Source organism: Penaeus chinensis, chromosome 9, assembly GCF_019202785.1.
Source record: "Penaeus chinensis breed Huanghai No. 1 chromosome 9, ASM1920278v2, whole genome shotgun sequence".
Taxonomy (NCBI): Eukaryota; Metazoa; Arthropoda; class Malacostraca; order Decapoda; family Penaeidae; genus Penaeus; species Penaeus chinensis.
In genome coordinates this window covers 25343521-25352718 of record NC_061827.1, presented here as the reverse complement: position 1 = coordinate 25352718, position 9198 = coordinate 25343521, and the positions used below count along the sequence as shown (strand labels likewise).

At 39.4% G+C, this 9198-nt stretch overlaps 1 protein-coding gene across 1 annotated transcript in view; it reads left to right on the top strand.

Moving 5' to 3' along the window:
• The first annotated feature begins 393 nt into the window (after window positions 1-393).
• The window catches only part of LOC125028724 (inhibitor of Bruton tyrosine kinase-like), a 59708-nt gene continuing 50903 nt past the window's right edge, over window positions 394-9198 (top strand). Inside the window, exon 1 of the mRNA XM_047618204.1 lies at window positions 394-678. The gene's annotated coding sequence lies outside the window, so the exon portion shown is untranslated. The remainder of the gene's footprint in view (window positions 679-9198) is intronic.

Genomic DNA, 9198 nt, shown 5'->3' with positions numbered 1-9198 from the left:
GTACTATAGATTTCATTGACTCATAATAAAAAAAAACATTGAATATATTATAGGTTAAGTTTGACAAAAGAGACGATGTAACCTTAAATGCTCCAAGCCTGGGTCAGTGGCCAGGGATTTAGTGTGTGCCGTAAAGTAACAGTACAACAGATACTGAAGTACGGCTTGCTAAGATAAAAGATAATTGACGTTATTTGAAAACGCCCACGCCAGGAAGATCTAAGGAAGAATGATTCAGGGAGCTTTCACGACGGACTGAAGATACAAGAAGTAGATCAAAAAATCTAAACACCCATTAAAGAAAGAAAGAAAGAAAAGGCGAAGCCAGTGTCTTTGATTAAGAAAAAAAAAAAAAATTGACTAAATAGTAAATGTCAAAAAAATTAATGAAAATCGGTGAGAGTTTTTTCTTCCATCTTATATATGCTTAAATGTCAAATGAACAGTGGACAGAAGGTGCTAGTTAGACGTGCAAGGTATTTGCAGTTGGCGCTGCCTCGACCGAGAGGTTGGCAATGATGTGAATGTGCTTCGTCTCCCGTGGATATCACCGCTGATGGCTCCCTCTCATCATGGCTTCATCTCACTTGAATGTCATTCACAACAGGGCTCTATTTATTGGAGATTGCCATGTCTCTGCATTTCATAATATCAACAATATATATAAATAGTAGAAAGGTGAGTGAGCAGTGAAGGCTCCTTGTCCGTATTTACCAGTGTCTACTATGTCATACTGTTTCCTGTGGCCATTATCTCCGCATAAACCGGATCATTTTTGATCAAGTATCAGAATGTTATGGTTCCAAGGATCAAATCTGTAGTGAATTCATAGCAAGATGCATTGACAAGTTTTGATTGAGAATATGGTAATTTTTGTGTTTAACACACCCATCCAACTTTGCAGAAATTATACCTTGGTTTAGTTATTTACTCTATAATATTCGTGAACCTCGTTGTTTTCCATCGCAAGTGGGTAATTTTTCAAAATTCTTTCGCATAACTGATCACAACAATTTTGAAATCGATGGATTCCTCTCACACTCTACTCTCCAAATGTATCAAGATTATGTTGCAGAAACACCCACATGAGCAACAGTCTTGGCTGTGATGATAGGGGGGAGGGCATGAAAAGTAAAATATGAATAGAATACAGTAAATGGTTAATCTTTTTACCATGATAATCGGGTCTTCCTTCAGTAAATACATAATTGTAGTAATACTATAGGTTAATCTTTACCATATGGATGAGTTCTGCTAGGGCAAATTGAAGTTGATAATTCTTGTAGAGGCAAAAAAGTTGTAGCCATCAGTACAAGAAATAATCAGCAGGCATGAATAGTAATGCCACAAATAAAGGAAAATATTGTGGAAGTGCCACTTGTTGCTTCCGAGTTTCAGGTCTATCTTGCTAGGAAAACATGTTTGCCAGGGGTTGTTGGGGGGCAGAGCCCTCCTTCAACCCTCTTCTTGGGCAGTCCCTGAAAGGTACACCCAGTTGAAGATACTTAGATTGTTGAATAAATTTTGGGTATTTGTTACCGAGAGTGGTGCACCCTCCAGAGACGTAATCCAAAAACCAGGCTATCATGCGACACAAAATTCCAAACCTATCCTTAACTAAATTCTATTTATTCCCTTGACAGGGGGGCAAGCCCCCTGCACACCCCTACCTTTATTGGCACTTCATGCCAAATTAGAAAAAACACAATATTAAAAACTCGGGGCTGTGTGAAGGTGTTGTGGACTGTCTTTGACCTGTCATAGGCGCTACATATTTTCGTCATTTCGCGGTAAATAGGAGGCTGTTGCAGGTGTACCTGTGGACAAAGAATCCACATCTGTATGGCAAAATAGAGCATGAGAGAAACACCCTCCCAGCTGAGCACCTTCCTACCTCTGTGGCATCTATCAATTAGGTTAGTACCTTGTAATTCCAAGGTTATAAGTTGGTGTTGTAGGTCGTTTGTTCTATCCTGTTGTGAATACTTGGAGGAGTCTTTGTTTACGTTGTGAATACTTGGAGGAGTCTTGATTGAGAGGTGGTAACCCTCATGGGGAATTCAGCAGTACAGGGAGATATTATCTTCATTATGTTATTGTATTATTGTTATTTTACCCCACAATTTCCCTGCTATTGCTCTCCCCTGTTATTGGGGCCATGAGTGTGTGGGGGGGGTTCCACAGAATAATTCTTGCATATATGTGTACTAGGAGGTAAGAGGAATCCATCAATATCAAAGATTGTCGTGATCAGTTATGCGAAGGTATTGTGAAAAATGACATGCTTATGAATGAATGTATTTATATTGTTTATGAAGTGCTGCATCTCAGTACCAATTACTCTGGCTTTTCTTGGAAATCCACAAACATCATATCAACCAAAAACCTTCCTAACCTTGGGGGTTTGCCCCCAGACCCCATCTAATCACTGTATTTCCGTATTGACCCCCCCCATCCCTATCTCATTAATGTCATGGGAAGGGAGCCTTAGGAGATGGAGACTGAGGCCCTTGGTCCTCAGTCCTTGCCCCAACTAATTTTGCATGGTCTTTTCTTCCTTTTCCTTTTCTTCTTCGTCCTCCTTTATCCACTTACCGTAGGTGCTAACTCAGTTTTACCCTTTTTACCACAGTAATTTACCATAGTGCTATACCCTATAGCCCCACCCTATCTCTTTACTTTGAATATGCTGCTATTGACCTTTGATGTTGGGCTGTACCAGATCTCTGCATATCATTAACTAGAATCTATTTTCTTTATTTCAGACATTATTCTTTGCCTACTTTGCCTACTCCTTGTCTGTAGCTAATTTTATGTTAGCCATTGGAGTATCAGCTAGTGGCCATCATCCACACCCCTTTGGAGCTTAACCCAATGCCGCTGGGAAAATACTGTGCTACTCTGCTATTGCTTAGCCACAAAGGAGTCAATTAGTAAATCTTGTGGCCTTACCTGATTTCACCTTTCCTTGAATTGTTTTTCATTTAGATTTTTTATTTTTTATTTTTTTTATACACATAATAATGACTGTAATGTTACAAACATTAACAACAGCAAAATAAGATAACGTAAAATATTTTTGCATATCAAGCTAAAGGGTAAACGGCAAGACACGCAGTACTGGTAAATGGCTTATTGGTGACATAGTTCAAGGATAGCCATCTATGTGTAAAAACAATTAATAAAGTAAACTCATAGTGGGCATGGCATGTATGTACATGCCATGTCCATGGGATTTGGGTTAAGCAAAACCAAAAAAGTTTCATCATAGTTCCATTTCAGTAATGGATAATTGAGGAAAATATATGTTTATGTATATTTATTTATATATATATATATATATATATATATATATATATATATATGAGTGTATGTATTTACACACACACACACACACACACACACACACACACACACACACACACACACACACACACACACACACACACACACACACATACACACACACACACACACACACACACACACACACACACACACACACACACACACACACACACACACACACACACACACACACACACACACATATATTATATGTATATGTAAATGCGTAGATTCATATATACATATGTATATATATATATATATATAAATATAAATATAAATATATATATAAATATATATAGGTATATATGAATATATAAATAGATAAATATATATATACACATATTTATACATATATATGTGTGTGTGTGTGTGTGTGTGTATATATATATATATATATATATATATATATATATATATATTTATATACAAATATATATACATAAAATATTTACCTTTATAAACATATATAATTATTTAGATTTATATACATATGCGTATAACATATATATATATATATATATATATATATATATATATATATATATATAGATATATATATATATATATAGATATATAAATAATTATGTATACATGCAGATATATGTGTATTTATACGTTTATATATATGTACATATATATATTATATATACATATGTATATATACATATATGTATATAATATATATAATTTATATTCATGTATACATATATAATTATATGTGTATATATATATTTAATTATATATATTTATATATGCATATATATGACTATATATATGTATATGAATATATATATATATATATAATTATATATATTCATATATATAAAAATATAATTATGTTTATGTAATTATATATATTCATATATATAAAAATATAATTATATATATATATATATATAGTTATTTACATATATATATATATATACATTTATATATATAAAATTATATATCATATACGTGTGTATATATATATATAATTATATTTTATTTATATATATATATATATATATACACACATGTATATATTCATATATATATATATATATATATATATATTTATATTATATATATATATATATATATATATATATATATATATATGTATATATATATATATATACATATTTAAGAAAATTATACCTATATGTATGTATTTGTTATATATATATATACTTAATATATATATACATGCATATATGTATAAATATATATATATATATATATATATATTTACATATATATATTCATATACATTTACATATATATATTTATACATATACATATATATATATATATATATATATATATATACATATACATATACATATATTTATATATTTACGTATTTGCATATCATCATCATCAATGGGCTAATTCCAATGGGGGCGCATGACTGCCTCCAGCCACAAGGATCCCTCATGGCGAGTCTCCAGGCAGGTCCTCGGCCCATCTCCAACTCCTTGTGACAGGTCTTGTCGAGCTGCCCAAGCCATGACCTGCTAGGTCATCCCATGGGCCTCTTCCATCCAGGATTGTCTCGCAAAGAGACAAGCTGATAGGCAGGGTCATCCTCAGGGTAATGAGCTAGGTGCCCTTATATCCTGAATTGGTGATCCCATATTATGCATGTAACAGGTCCCATGCCAGTTTCACGGTGTAGCTATTAATTGAACACAGTTCTGCCAACTGTACCCCGTGATCTGGTGAAGAGGCTTGTTACATACAACATCAAGAAAAGACTCTAAGGCACTAGATAGCATCCAGGTTTTGCTACCATAGAGCAAAACTAGCAGTATCAAGGTCTTGAAGACATGTAGCTTGGTCCTTCTGCATAGGTACTGACATCTCCAAATGATCTTGTTGATCATGTTCATGGCTCCTGCTGCCAGACCAATATATCTATTTACTTCTTGGTCTGACAGCCCAGAGGTATGGACTACACTACCATGGTATGCAAAACTCTCTGTGACTTCAACGTCCTTACCACAAGCATGGATCAACTGAACGGGTTCCCCTAACAGGCCCCCAAAGTCCTGAATCTTGGTCTTGGTCCAGGACACCTCTAAGCCCATGGGCTTTGCCTCAATGCTAAATCCATCAAAAGCCACCACCAGTGACTCCAGAGACTCAGATAGGATAGCAACATCATCTGCAAAATCAAGGTCTGAGACCTTGATATTGCCCAGTGTTGCTCCAACCTGACTTTGGATAGTAGCTCTCCAGTCCATGCAGGTGTTGAAAATTGTTGGTGCAAGGACACCTGAATTAACAGGGTAGAAGTTTGATGCCCCCCACCACACTTTACAGTACTTTCAGTACTCGTATATTTGCTTGCTATTAGGCCAATAATCCATGTCGGAATTCCCGTAAGTCTCAGAATCTCCCATAGCGACTATTGATGCATCAAGTCAAACACCTTCTTGAGGTCTATGTAGGCTGTAAGCAACCCACAACCATACTCATGATGGCATTCCACTATTACTCAAAGCACTAGTTGCTACAGTCCCAATTAGCCCCTTTCAGAGAGGGATGACCACACCCCACAACAGGTCAGGGGGAATGGAACCAGACTGCCAGATGGCAGTCAAGACTGCATGCAAGCCCCGTTCAGCAGGGATATCACATATTCCAGTGGCTTTCCCACTCTTCAGCTTGGAAATCACCATCCTAACCTCAGTCAGGGTAGGAGGTTCCTCGCTAATGGATGGGTTCGGCACAGGTATTGTAATACCACTTGATACCCTTACTGATTGTGCCACTGCCAGGTCTTCTCTCCTCCAACAGGGCAGCCACCTCATCTCCCAACCCCTGAAATAACCTCTTGTCCTGCCGCAAGGACCAGATGTTCCAAGTGCCTACCCAAATAGCTCGCCTGTGGTTAAACCTCGGGCAGCCGCTTTGGACACCATCGCTGTCACTCCCACCGATGCTGCCCCAAATAAAGGGGGACGACAGGCTGTGCGGCCTAAGTAGCTGAGTAGCTACTTATGAGTAGCTCTCGTTCCCATCACTTTCCCTCCCCCCGGGACCCACAGCCCTCCTTACTTGCTGGGTGAGAGGGATAGCATCCCTCCCCCAAGCTTACCACTTATTTGTGACATTGCCGGTGAATTTTCTAGGGGGAGAAAGGCTGGCAAGACCTACCTCCCCCGATCCTCCCATTTACCCAGGGTGGTTGAGGGGCAGGAGTTTGTATGGAGCCAGGGCGTATCCACATGCTAGTGGGCCATAGCTCTACATCAAGGGCCTCCTGCTTCTCTGAGATCCCCCCAGTTTAGCCTGGGACCGCAAGGTGCCCAGTTTCCATGGGTAGCCACGAGGAGGCACTGCAGGAGTCTCGATGACGGAGAGGCTGTGAGCTGGCACGGATGGCTTATACAGAGCTGCTCCCTTTTTCGCACTAGGCTAGCCAGCAGTGGCAACTGCAAGAGAGAAGGCATGCAGGCACTTAACACTATCTAGACTACCACACCATCGCTTCACACCACCCTGAGCACCCACAATAATATATTTAAGTATATATGTGTGCATATATGTGTATAATATTTGTATATATGATATATATATAAGTAGTTGTATATATATATATATGTGTGTGTATATATATATGTATATGTATATACATATAGGTGGGTGCTTCATGCTCAGGGTAATGTGGTGTGCTAGCCTAGGTAGTGTTAAGTGCTTGCATGCCTTCTCGCTTGCAGCTGCCACTGCTGGCTAGCCTAGTGCGAAAAAAGGAGCAGCTCTGCATAAGGCTCCTCAGCCAGTTCATGGCAGTCTCTGATCAATTCACATAACTTGAAAACTTGATGACCAGTTGCTCTGTGGGAATCCTTCAAGCGCGAAACACTCAAAGCAGCGCAGGAGTCCCAAGGGCAAGGCAGAGTTTCATCTCCCTGGAGATATTGGAGGCCACTGAAGCATGTCACATGGCTCAGCTGAATGGCAATCAGGACTTGCGTTGGTATTTGGTGCATGGGGCTCAGACACTGCTGAGAAGGGACAAGGAACAGTTCATCAGGAATCTTGCTGAGGAGGTTGGAGGTCACTTCTTGGTAAATGACCTTTGCCCTGCCTACCAAGCCCTGAAAAAGCTGAACTCTAAGCCCTCCTCATAGATGACTGCAGTCCGCTCAGTGGATGGACAGATCATCTCCGATCATGTTGGGGTTTGTGAATGTTGGGCTAAGTATTTTGAGCAGTTGTACCAGGTAGACCCTCCAACAGTTAGCTTGGATGCAAGTGGTATCACAATACATGTGCCGGACCCACCCAGCGAGGAACCTTCTACCCTAAGTGTGGGAAAACAGCAGGCATATGTGATATCCCTGCTGAACTGCTATAGGCTGGGGGTGAACCTATGGCACAGGGCTTGCATGCAGTCTTGACTACCATCTGGCATTCTGGTACCATTTCCCCTGACCTGTTGAGGGACATGGTTATCCCTCTCTGGAAGGGGAAAGGGGATCGTTGGGAATGTAGCAACTACTATGGTATTACAGTATACCAGGCAAGGTTTTCACCCACCTTCTGAAATGTATCTGCAACCACCTACTAAGGCACCAGAGACAGGAGCAGTCTGAATTCACTCCTGGCAAGTCCACAATAGACTGTATCCTAGTGGTTCAAGTAATTGTGGAACGCTGTCATGAATTCAGTTGTGGGTTGCTTGCAGCCTACATTGACCTCAAGAAGGTGTTTGACTTGGTGCATTGAGAATCACTATGGGAGATTTTGAGACTTGGGGGAATTCTGACATGGATTATTGGCTTAATGCAAGCCTATACATCATTCCTGAAAATGCTGTGAAGTTTGGTGAGGACCTGTCAAACTTCTTCCCTGTTAATTCAGGAGTAAGGCAAGGCTGTGTTCTTGCACCAACACTTTTCAGCATATGCATGGACTGGATAATGGGCAGAACTACTACCCAAAGTCAATGTGGAGCAACACTAGGCAATATCAGTGTCTCAGACTTTGACTTTGACGTTGATGTTGCTATGCTATTCAAGTCCCTGGAATCACTGGTGGCAGCTCTTGATGCATTTAGTAATGAAGTAAAACCTTAGGGCCTAGAGGTCTCCTGGACCAAGACCAAGATTCAGGATTTAGGGAAATCTGTTCATTTGATCCATGCTTGTGGTGAAAATGTTGAAGTCACAGAGAGCTTTGCATACTTTGGTAGTGTAATCCATATTTCTGGGCTGTCAGGCCAAGAATCAGTAAACGGATTGATCTGGCAGCAGGAACCATGAACTCGATCAACAAGAGCATTTGGATATGTCAATACCTATGCCGAAGGACCAAACTACATGTCTTCAAGGCCTTGATACTGCCAGTTTTGCTCAATAGAAGTGATACCTGAATGCTATCTAGTGCCTAGGAGTCTTGTCTTGATGCCTTTTGTAACAACTCTCTTCGCAAGATCATGGGGTACAGTTGGCAGCTCATTTTCCTGTGAACGACCCTGCCCATCAGGTTGTCTCTCTGCAAGACAACCCTGGGTGGAGGAGACCCGTACGACGAGACCTATCGTGAGGAGTTAGAGCTGGGCAGAGGGCCTGCCTGGTAACTTGCCATGAGGGACCCTTGTAGCTGGAAGCAAAGGGTGGATACGGCCATGCTCCCCCGTTGGCATTACCCCCTTGATGATGATGATATACATATGTATATATATGTAGAAAAGGTATGAATGAGAATGAATATCTTCACAATACAAGAGATGTATTTGTCCGGTTTTGATGTATTTTTGACGAAGATAGAATAGAAACCACTCAAATACATCTATTGTATTGTGAAGATATTCATTCTCATTCATACCTTTTCTGCATTTGTCAACATGAATGC